Source organism: Neofelis nebulosa, chromosome 2 (genome assembly GCF_028018385.1).
Source record: "Neofelis nebulosa isolate mNeoNeb1 chromosome 2, mNeoNeb1.pri, whole genome shotgun sequence".
Classification (NCBI taxonomy): domain Eukaryota; kingdom Metazoa; phylum Chordata; class Mammalia; order Carnivora; family Felidae; genus Neofelis; species Neofelis nebulosa.
Window position 1 is genome coordinate 194,482,629 of NC_080783.1, and position 12,367 is coordinate 194,494,995.

Below are 12,367 nucleotides of genomic sequence, written 5' to 3' on the forward strand. Positions count from 1 at the left end.
CTGGCCAAACACAGATTTTTGCAAACACTTCTAAAGCTTGAAATAAGATTCATAAAGCAGTGCTCTTAAGGTCACATCAAAGAAACAACTCCACATAGGGACACCTGGGTGGCTCAGTCAGTTAAGCACCTGACTTCAGCTCAGGTCATGATCTCACCATTCTTAGGTTCGAGCCCTACGTCAGGCTCTGTACTGACAGCTCAGAGCCTGGAGCCTGCTTCCTATTCTGTGTCTCCCTCTCTCTCTGCCCCTCCCCCACTCACACTCTGTATCTTCTCTGACTCAAAAAATAAACAAAAAAAATTTTTTTAATAAAAAAAAAGAAACAACTCCACATCGAAGGACAAGCACATGAAGATATCTGTTGAATACAGGCAGAATGGTAAAGTCATGTTGCAAACACACAACTAACCTGAATTAGCATCCTGACTCCACTTCGTTGCAGGCTTGAGCAAGGTGTATAATCTAAGTTTCCTCAGCTCTAAAAAATAAATACTGTACACTAATCTTACAATCTATCATAAGAATTAAATGAACCGATGAATGTAAACCACATAGCACACTGTATTCTAAAAAGGCAGTTTGAAGAAAACACAAAATTGGAAGGGAGAGGCTTTTTCCCCAGCAACATGTTTACATAATTGCCAAAAAACAAAACAAATCCTTAAAGGTAATTGTTTTCAGAATCATCTCCAAAAAACTATGCTGATACACAAATAGCTGTACAATGAAAAGCAGAGATCAGGCTAAATCCCTAGGATGTTGCCTAACTCCACATCAGGTCCAATTCAGGCATAGACTGCTGGGTGAGGGGAAAAAAAAATTACACTAATTGCTATATAACGTGTAACAAGAAATGTAGTCAAGAAAAAGTTTTAAATATTTTCAACAGGAAACTAAGATTGCTCAAGAGTTACTCTAAGAAAATCTTAGTTTTGCAAACATAATGCTTTATGATAAAGAGACAAACATCAAAAAGTGTATCCAGGATTTATATATTTGAACAATGGTTTCTTATTCACTAAAAGGAATAAAGGCAGAATACAAAGCCTGTATATTCCTATAGCTCTGCAGTGATACTTAATACCCAACAAGGAAACCAAAGATCCTCTCCTGAGAAAGTGCCCTCTATTCCTTGTTGGCAACTCTCAGATTAGTTACCAGAATAAGATGAGGTGAGAAGGGTAAGGTCAAAATTCCAGCTGGAATAACATACTGTACATAAAGCTACAGCTCATGTATACTTTTGACTAGCACATAAAATCCTAATTTCCGAATAACCAACAGCAATAATTCAGTTGACTACTTTGAAATTAGCTAACTTATCTTTATTTACATTTATGGTTCACATACTCAAATACGTCATTTATGATGAGTGTGGGTATCAGATTTTATCAGGAAGTTAGCACTTTGAGTTAACCATGTTAAAAAATTCATTAAAAAAATTTCATTAAGGGGCGCCTGGGTGGCTCAGTTGGTTAAGCTTCCAACTTCAGCTCAGGTCATGATCTCACGGTTCGTGGGTTCAGGTCCCACGTCAGGCTCTGTGTGGACTGCTCAGAGCCTGGAGCCTACTTTGGATTCTGTGTCCCCCTCTCTCTCTGCCCCTCCCCCATTCATGCTCTCTCTCTCAAAAATAAACATTAAAAATTTTTTTCATTAGGTTTCCTTCTCTGAAAGAGATGTTCAAAAATTATCAAGAGATGTTCAGGGCATCTAGTTGCCTCAGACGGTGGAGTGTGCAACTCAATCTCTGGGTTGTGAGTTGGAATCGCCACCTTGGGTGTAGAGACTATTTAAAAATAACATAAAACAAAACAAGAAATGATCATAACTGCTATGGCAAAGCATTTGCAACAGTTAAATGACACTCTTATGTATCACTCATCCAATAAATTTCAGATCCACTGCTACTGAGCCAAGAGTCCAACCATTTACTGAGATTATTCACTGAAATGGCTAAACTCAAATTCAAATGGAGTTTCAAACAACTACATATGACGGGTGCCTGGCTGGCTCAGTCAATAGAGCACACAACTCTTGATCTTGAGGTTTTGAGATCGAGCCCCACATTGGATGTAGAGATTACTTAAAATCTTAAAAAAAAACTACATGTGAGAATTTCTAGTGTGCTCAACTAACACTGTTTTATTCAACTGTGAAAACAGCACAAGGCTAGAGGGCTTTGGTTCCATTTGTGCCTAAACTTGTGTGAGACAGGGTTTTCACTTTTACACATCCAAACTATTTAATAATAAATGACAATATGTGATTATGTTAAGTTTCATAAGATATTAAACTGTACAATTTTTCACGTATTCTTTATATTAATGTCAAACATACATACTGTTTAATTCTCTCAAAGAAAGGTATATTTTCATTTTAAAAATGAAAAGATATGGGGCACCTGGGTGGCTCAGTCAGTTAAGTGTCCAACTCTTGATTTTGGCTCAGGTCATGATCTCATGGTTCATGAAGACTGAGCTCCACAAAGGGCTCTGCACTGACAGAGGGGAGCCTGCTTGGGATTCTCCCTCCCTCTCTCTCTCTCTGCCCCTCCCCAGCTCGTGCTCTCCCCCACCCCCAAAATAAACACTTTTTTTTTTTTTTTTAATTTTTTTTTTTTCACCGTTTTTTTTTTTTTTTTTTTTTGGGACAGAGAGAGACAGAGCATGAACAGGGGAGGGGCAGAGAGAGAGGGAGACACAGAATCGGAAACAGGCTCCAGGCTCCGAGCCATCAGCCCAGAGCCTGACGCGGGGCTCGAACTCACGGACCGCGAGATCGTGACCTGGCTGAAGTCGGACGCTTAACCGACTGCGCCACCCAGGCGCCCCAACACTTTTTTAAAAGATACAAAAAGCTAAGCAAATATGGTCAATTCTGAAATACATCTTCTGTCATTCTATCTGCAGCAGTGAACCACAAAGTCTGTCAGCTGAATTCAAGCCCGTTATTTCTGAATAAAAGTTAAATATTTTAACTTTAGATCTAATAAACATGACAATAACAAAATGGAGACATTTTATTATCTGAGGACCCTGTCTTAATTTAGTGACCAATCTACTCCCTAGACCACTACTCTGAGCAGTATAGCACAGTGCCTAGGAGGGGAGGGTTAGAGCCACACCTAGATTCAAATCCTCTCTCTTTCCTTGGGCCTCAGCATCATCTGTAAAACAAAAAGTTCTTTACTAACCTCCTAAAATATAGGTTTAAATGACATAATGCATGTAAAGTGCTTAAATAAACATTTACTTTTGAAAAAAAAACTCAACCTATAAATGTGCTTTAGTATTTAGATTGAGTTTACATCTAAGTTTGCTAAAGACATTTTACATCTGTTGTCCCATCATATTAATAGCATTCTCTCTCAATGGTGTCCTGCTTCAAATTGATAAATTATATGGTCACAATACTAATCTGGCAAAAATCCAACTCAAGACAAACATCATCATTAAATCAGAGGAAAAGTGAACTACTCCAGTTAAGAAATGGCACCCAAAACCTCTCCATTCAAGCACTTACAAAGATGGTCATACTTCAGTGTGTATATTTTACCTCCCTTTCCTTCTTTCCCTGCTAAAAGGGAATCCAAAAGCAAATACTGAACTCTAGCTAACAATATGCATGTTGAAGTGTTTAGATGTGAAATGTACTGACATCTGAAACTGACTTCAAAATGCTTCAAAAATGTGGGGCGCCTGGCTGGCTCAGTCAGTGGAGCATGCTACTCCTGATTTCAGAGTTGTGAGGTCAAGCCCCAAGTTGGGCATGAAGCCCACTTAATTAAAAAAAAAAAAAAAGGGGGGGGGGCGCCTGGGTGGCTCAGTCTGTTAAGCGTCCAACTTTGGCTCAGGTCATGATCTCACGTTCCGTGAGTTCGAGCCCCGTGTCGGGCTCTGTGCTGACAGCTCAGAGCCTGGAGCCTGTTTCAGATTCTGTGTCTCCCTCTCTCTCTCTCTGACCCTCCCCCGTTCATCCTCTGTCTCTCTGTCTCAAAAGTAAATAAACGTAAAAAAAAAAAAAAATTACCATAAAAAAAAAATGCTTCAAAAATGTTAAGATGAGAAATAGTCAAAAGACTTGAATAAACATTTCTTCAAAGATACACAAATAGCCACAAGCACATGATAGCCAACGGGTTTTAATGCCTACCATTTAAAACAAACAAACAAACAGAAAATAAGTGTTGACAAGGATGTGGAAAAAATGGGAAACTAAGATTTCTATCTCCATTTGAAATTGAACAGATACTCTAAAAAGATAAGCAACTTGCCCCAGAGTCCCAGTTTAAAAAAAAAGGGGGGGGGGGGGACACCTGGGTGGCTCAGTCAGTTAAGAGTCCAATTCTTGGTTTGGCTCAGGCCACAACCTCACAGTTCAGTGAGTTTGAGCCCCTGCATCAGGCTCTGCACTGATGGTGTAGAGCCTGCTTGGGATTCTCTCTCTCTCTCTCTCTCTCTCTCTCTCTCTCTCAATCTCTCCCATTCTCCTTCTCAAAATAAATAAACTTAAAAATTTTTTAAATAAAAATAAAAAATAAACAAAAAAAGGACTTCCATTTCTCATTCCTTGCATCTAATAACTAAGGCCTCTAGGTACCAAAGATCATGTACCTCTATGAGCGCACTCTACTAACACCGCAACAGAAAATGTTTTGCTGAAAATACAAAAAAACAAACAAACAAACAAAAACAACCTATCAAACTACTTTCATCAAACTACTTTCATGGGGCACTTAGGTGGTTCAGTCGTTTAAACATCTGACTTCAGCTCAGGTCATCATCTTGCTACAGTGAGATTAAGCCCTGTGTCAGCTCCCACTGGGCTGGGCCTGCTTGGGATTCTCTCTCTCTCTCTCTCTCTCTCTCTCTCTCTCTCTGTCTCTCTCTCTCTGTCTCTCTCTCTCTCTCTCTGCCCCTGGCATGCCCTCTCTCTTTCTTTCTCAAGAATAAATAAATAACTATAACTACTTTCATGTTAGATGTATCCTCCAACACTAAGTAGCCTCCAGAGCAAAAAAGGAAGAGAACAAGCCAACAAATGAAAATATTCTCTTCCTCATTCTATAGTCATTCAATATGGCACTACATTCAAGGTCACTTTAATCACCTAATATGGCTGGCTGAATGGTCAAACAACTTGTACTTGCTAATAGTAAAATGTCCAGCAAAAACTTATGTGACAAATAATCCTGAAACAAAGGGAGAGAACAGGCAAGCTAAAATCTATGCTATGAACAAAGGAAAAACAACATTAACCCAAGAATCAACACTATCACCCAAATTTTCCAAGAAAACAAGAATATCACAAATACACTTTTGCACTTTAAGTCCTTCTAAAACAATGTTTTAAGTATTCAGCTTTCATAATAAACCAAAGAGGTTCATCTCTACTTCCTCCTTGGTTCCTTCCTGTCTACCTTTACTATTCAGAAATACCTTTTAACCGGCATCAAAGGGTGGGGAAAAAAAATCACAAGTACAACAAATGAGAACGGAAATCTCTTCTATATACCCAAACTGCTTACACTGGCCTAAAGAGCTAGCATTATACACAAGAAACTTATTTTTCTACATTACAAATTTCTGCAATGTTATTTTTTTCAATAATCACCTATTTATAAGCAGAGGAAATAAAACTGAAGACAACTACCTGCCCCCAAAGGTTTTACAGGTTGTGCCTTGCTTAACTAAACCATAGGGCAGGGGGAGGAGTTAGGGAATCAATGTTGTTTTGATTTTTTTTTTTTTTTTCAACGTTTTTTATTTTTATTTTTGGGACAGAGAGAGACAGAGCTGAACGGGGGAGGGGCAGAGAGAGAGGGAGACACAGAATCGGAAACAGGCTCCAGGCTCCGAGCCATCAGCCCAGAGCCCGACGCGGGGCTCGAACTCACGGACCGCGAGATCGTGACCTGGCTGAAGTCGGACGCTTAACCGACTGCGCCACCCAGGCGCCCCGTTGTTTTGATTTTTAAAAATGAAATGTTGGGGAGCCTGGCTGGCTCAGTCAGAAGAGCATGCGACTCTTAATCTCAGGGTCATGAGTTCGAGCCCGACATTGGATATGGACTTAAAATAATAAATTTAAAGAAAAAATGTTTAAATAGATAAAAATGTAATGTTAAGCAGAACCCCAGAGTAAAAAATTAGCAATGCAGAAATGCTCTTTCCTGAGGCACCCTCCTCACTCCAAACAGTATTTGAAGTTCAATGCAGAGCTTGAACTCACAACCCTGAGATTAAGACCTGAGCTGAGATCAGGAGTCAAGATGCTCAACTGACTGAGCCACCCAGGCACCCCTCCAAATGGTACTTTAAAATCTCCCGTCCAATCTATACTTGACTAAACTTACAAAAATTCAAGAAAAGCCATCATTATCACAACTTATACAGTTAACTCAGTTTTACAGAATAGCCTTTACAGAATGGCTTTCGAAAACAAATTTTTTTTTTTTAACGTTTATTCATTTTTTGAGAAAGTGCGAGCAGGGAAGGGTCAGAAAGAGAGGGAGACACAGAACCCAAAGGCTCCAGGTTCTGAGCTGTCAGCACAGAGCCCAATGCGGTGCTCGAACCCACAGGCTGCAAGATTGTGACCTGAGCCAAAGTCGGATGCTCAACCGATTGAGCCACCCAGGCACCCCATATCTTGCCCTATTAAAATAGAAAAGAAAAACTGAGTTATTACCCCCCCCCCAAAAAAAAAAAACCTACACACAGAAATTGATAGCAAAGGACTTCACACAGGCATATTAAAAACACATACAACTTTGGTTCTTATCCCTGAGGATAAGAGTCTAAAGTCTTCTAATTAGACATTCAGCAACTTCTCTTTGCTTGGTCTTCTTCTGTGTTCTGAAACAGGCCCAGCTATGCAGTTACAACATTCCAGATGCTAAAAACCAAATCAGGCAGAACAAAAATGAGGACCCTGGGGGCACCTGGGTGGCTCAGTTGGTTGAACATCTGACTTCAGCTCAGGTCATGATCTCGTGGTTCGTGGTTGTTCAAGCCCCACATCAGGCTCTGTGCTAACAGCTCAGAGCCTGGAGCCTGCTTCAGACTGTGTGTGTGTATACACGTCTCTCTCTCTCTGGCCCTCCCCTGTTCCCACTGTCTCTCAATAAATATATAAATAATAATAATAGTAATAATAAATGGGCAGGGGTCAGATCAATGCCTTTATGCTTTCTAAAAGCCCTTGGGTTTCTGAGTTTGGAAACAAAATAATACAATGTTCTGAATTTTATCTCCCTCACTGTCCAAAAAAAAAAAAAAGGCACCAATACGGAAAACAATTCTTTCATTTTTTTTTTAATGGTTATTTATTTTTGAGAGACAGAGCACGAGCAGGGGAGGGGCAGAGAGACAGAGAGAAACACAGAATCCACAGCAGGCTCCAGGCTGAGTTGTCAGCACAGAGCCCAATTCGGGGCTTGAACCCACAAACCACAAGATCATGACCTGAGGTGAAGTCAGATACTCAACCAACTGACCCACCCAGTCGCCCCCAGAAAACAATTTTTAATGGTGATACAATGTTAAGACAGCAAAAGAACTTCCAGTGCAGGCAGTAGAGACCTATATCATATATCCAGAACAAATTAAAATGCCTACAAACAAACAAGTAATATAAAGGTGTAAAATAATACCAAGTGACACTCTGCTCCGTGTCAGGGATACATGTCAGGCTGTGGAGAGGGCTACGACAAACTGGAGAGGACATGCCCAACCAGAGAAGATGGCTGCTGCAAAGCAGAAACACACTGCCAGAAGAGATTTTTCAAAAGCACACTGAATCCAAATTTTTACATAAAATCTCCTTGGTTTTTTAATGTTGACAACAAATTCAAATTTACAATACTGTGTGAGCCAATCAAAACACATCTGGAGATTGGATTTAGTCCATAAGCTTTCAGTTTTCAACCTCTGCCATATAAAGAAAAACACATGCTTCTCTCAGTGGTAGAGCTCTAACTCTGGGGTAGAAAATACACCCTATGCTTCCAATAACATGCTGGCATGTCAAAACACACTACAAAAAAATATGAATATACGTCTAAAACCCCTAATTGCTGAAGGAAAGCAAGAAGAAAATCTTACTCTGCATTTCTACCACTAAAATAGGAACTATTTCTTCCAGTGGAAGGAAAATTAGGAAATGGGTTTTCATGAAACCGAGCTCACTAATGTTCAGCTTCCTCAGTATGTGCATCAGCCAGTACCTTGCGAACAAAAAGAAACTAAAAGATGACTCTTATGGCACATTTAACTTTGATTTAAGAAAAAAGTTCCTGGGGTACCTGAATGGTTCAGTCCAGTTCTTGATCTTGGCTAAGGTCATGATCTCACAGTTCTGAGTTCGAGCCCTGTGTTCACTGGGCTCTGCACTGACAGAGCGGAACCTGTTTGGGATGCTCTCCCGCCCTCCCTCTCTCTGCCTCTCCCCTGTTTGAGCTCTCCCTCTTTCCCTCCCTAAATGAATAAACATTAAAAAAAAAAAAAAAAGTTCCCATAAAAGACTAAGAAATGGGGCACCTGGCTAGCTCAGTTCTCGGGGTGACTCTTGATCTCAGCATTTTCAGTTTGAGCCTGACGTGGTGTACAGAGATTACTTTAAAAAAAAAATTTAAAAATTCTTGAAGAAAATCAATCTTTTAGAAAAGGGTACCCGTGACTCTAAACTCTCTTGGTAACCCATGGGCAATTACTTTTTTATGGGTTATAAACCAGCATAACAGACTCTAGAGCAGTGGTTCTTTTTTTTTTTTTTTTTTTTTTTTTTTTTAATTTTTTTTTTTTTCAACGGTTTTTATTTATTTTTGGGACAGAGAGAGACAGAGCATGAACAGGGAAGGGGCAGAGAGAGAGGGAGACACACAGAATTGGAAACAGGCTCCAAGCTCCGAGCCATCAGCCCAGAGCCTGACGCGGGGCTCGAACTCACGGACCGCGAGATCGTGACCTGGCTGAAGTCGGACGCTTAACCGACTGCGCCACCCAGGCGCCCCTAGAGCAGTGGTTCTTAAACACTGAAACTAATGAATAAGATGGAACATATTGAACTTTGAGGAAATACACTCCCCCACAAAAATTTTACGGAGTTCAGGGGCCCCCTACAGTACATGGACCACGGATTAAGAATGGCCTGTTCTGGGGCGCCTGGGTGGCTCAGTCAGTTAAGCATCTGACACTTGGTTCCAGCTCAGGTCTTGATCTCATGGTTCGTGGGTTCAAGCCCCACATCAGGCTCTGTGCTGATGGTGCGGAGCTGGCTTGGGATTCCCTCTCTCTGCTCCTCCCCAGCACTGCTCTCTCTCTCTCAAAATAAATAAACTTAAAAAAAAAAAAAAATAGAAAAGAATGGCCTGTTTTAAACATTAAACCTACACCGTCTCCAAACTCCTCCCTTCTTCCCACCAATATATCTCTATTCTATCCCTCTACTTAAGCACCTGCCATGTCCAGCCTGGACCAATACAACAGCCTCTTAAATGCTATCCCCCATAATCCATCTTCCACACCTCTACAAAAGTGATTTTAAAATATAAATCAGAAAGCTTTGATGGCTTCCACAAACAACCTTACTGTCCATCTGTTCAGTAGCTACTCTGTGTGTCAACTACTTTCGGCCTCCTTTCAGTTCTGAAAGCACACTAAATTTTCACCTTCAAGTTTCAGCACTTGCTGTTACGTCCACCTAGAAATGCTCTCTCCTACAAAACTGGCTCCTCACTCTCACCCAAAAGAACTTCTCTGACCACCCTTAGGTCTCCCTTGTTAGCAAAGAGTCCCCTGCTAGGGATCTCCACATTACTTTTCTCAATTTGTCATTTATTTGCTTACCTGCTATATCTTTCCCCCACTATACTGGCAGTTCTCCAAAAGCAAAACCCCTTTGTCTCACATGTCCCTGTACTCCCAGAGCCTAGCACAGGAGCCAGTAGATGGCACGTCCTCAGGCACTATTTACTGAATCAATCTTAGATGTTTACAGAATGACCATGTGAAGCAATCCATCAAAATCTAATATCTGAGAGACGAGCATTAACCACACTTCCTTCAACTTAGGATGTCAACGTGCCCAAGAGAAACAGCCTAGCATCTTAAGATTCTCAGTGGTTGAGACTATCCAAAGAAATAAATAAAATTAATCATCTGCCTCCGCTCCCTCTCAGGCAGCCTCATCTTCTTCCATCTCAGCACTAATCTGTGCTAATCTCGAAAATATTCCAAGCTTCCTCCCTGCAATCTCTCAGTACAGAACAGGACACTCACTCTTTTTATAATCCATGATTTCAATGGCTGAATCAAATTCAAAAAGTATCTGTATGTGGTGGCAATGCTAATGAAATATGCTAAAGAACTATTTTTGCTGTAGTTCTTCACCACCACCACTAAAACTGGACTGTACTTCATCTGCAGACTAAAAACATCAGTCCTCAAAACCGGAGACCTTTCACTGCTACCAAAAGGTTTAAAGAACAAAAAAATAAGCCTATATTGGACATAACGATTATTAAACAGTGTTTTATGAAAACTTCAATTCACCTATTACAAGATACAATCAAGCCTGACTGGCTACAGAATAAACTTGGTTTCGGTATTGCTAAAGTCTGTGCACTAGTAGTTCACAAAGCAGAATTCCCAAGAAAGAGCAAACTAAGCCCCATTTGCTCCAGAAGTTTTTCATGGCAGGAACCACTTCTGACTTCAACAGGCTACTGTTGGACACCTCAAGCTGTCCAGATAACCTAACGGACAATAGTTGCATAAACAAAAAAGGGGAGGGCCATCTGAAAGGAAAGGAAAATGATAGTGTGACACATGCCTTTCCACTCTGGGCCCAGACTGGAAATCCTGTAAGCGATGAGGATAATAATAATGGCGTTTAATACATGCCAGGTAATGAGTTAAGCGGTTTTCAATTTAATCTCATTTAATCTTCACAAGAACTCTATAGAATAACCCCGTTACTTACCGCTATTTTGCAGATAAGGAAACTGAGGCACCTGGAAGGGAAGCCCCTTGACCTAAAATAAAAAGCTAACAGAACCAAAATTTGAACCCACGAAAGCTGGCTCCAGAGTCCATCTGTTACGCTGCCACCAGAAGCTTCGTTGGCTCTCGCCCGCCAGGCTCTACCATACTGAGGCTTCTCCTTCAACCCAACAATCCCTCCGTAAACACCCTACTACCATTGATGGCTTCGAACTTCTGGGCACCAGCGCTACTCGCCAGCTTCTGCCAAGCTCCACCCCTAAGATTTAGAAAAGCAATGAGAATAGCTGATAAAAGTTGCTGAAGTGCTAAGGGAGGCAAAGAAAATTGCCTTCTACAAGCAGAACACACGCCAATTACCACTGGAATGCATATCGGCTTCACCTCCACCCCAAGAGACTGAAATAAAAGTGGGCGCACAAATGTTCCCGCAGCAGATAAATTTGGACTATGCCTCCTCTGGCCGCAAGGCAAAAAAGAAGGACTAACATTTACTGAGGGCCAGCCACATGCGCCCTAGGAGAAGGCAGAACCAGGCCAATGGAGACCGAGGGGAGGGGGAGGGGGGCTGGGTTGCACTCAAAGAGTTCGGGGAAAAGAAAAAATCCAAATAATGGGGTTCCTACGGCCAAAGGGAGAGACGAAGGATGTGGAAGCCTCTCCCTCACAGCTTACGAGGAGGAAAAAAAAGAAGTACGAGCTGCTCTCGAGAAAAAGACTAAAGCGTCGGGAGCTAGGCCGAAGCGAGGGGAAGCCCTGAAGGGCGGGGAGGGGGAGGAGCCGAGAGAGTGGGGCCCGCTCAGAGGCCTGGGGGTAGGCGCGGGGAAGCGGCTCCGCGCCGGGCCTGCCGGGGACCCTGACCCAGCCGCCGCGGAGAAAAGACAAAAACCAAAAAGACTGGAGCTGGCGGAGCTGCCCTAATCCCCATCAGAGGCCCTCACTCACCTGGGCCCACCGCAGCGATCGCAGCCGCAACCTCGCAACGGCACAACCGGCCCGAACCTCGCCCCCGCCCGACAGCGCGCCCCGCGTCCCCGCTCTCCGACGGCGGTAGCTGCGGCGTCGTCCCGCTGCCTCCTGGGAAATGTAGTGCTAGGCTGGCCCCTCCTCGCCAACTTGCCGGCCGGCTTAACTACGTTTCCCACCAGGCAAGGCGAGCGTTGGGCCCGCCGCTTTGCGTCACGCGCCAGGTTGTCGGCAGTCACGTGGGTTGCTCCGTTCCATCCCCTCCCCCCGCCTGGGTGGCCTGGGGAAGAAGGAGGGAGGTGGACGGAAGGGGCGGGGGCGTTGCTGACGCCACTACCCCCACCATTTTGGAACCAGCCTGAAGGGAGGGCCTGAGCCCCACCCACTCGCGG

General features: G+C 42.6%; 1 protein-coding gene across 3 annotated transcripts in view; it reads right to left on the minus strand.

Moving 5' to 3' along the window:
* THRAP3 (thyroid hormone receptor associated protein 3) overlaps positions 1–12,103 on the minus strand; it is a 78,078-nt gene extending 65,975 nt beyond the window's left edge. Inside the window, exon 1 of one of the 3 annotated variants that reach the window (XM_058718038.1) lies at positions 11,955–12,103. The gene's annotated coding sequence lies outside the window, so the exon portion shown is untranslated. Of the gene's footprint in view, positions 1–10,989; positions 11,760–11,954 lie in introns of those variants that run through there. The other 2 variants (XM_058718036.1, XM_058718037.1) reach the window with 2 other exon arrangements.
* Between the last annotated feature and the right edge of the window lie 264 nt (positions 12,104–12,367).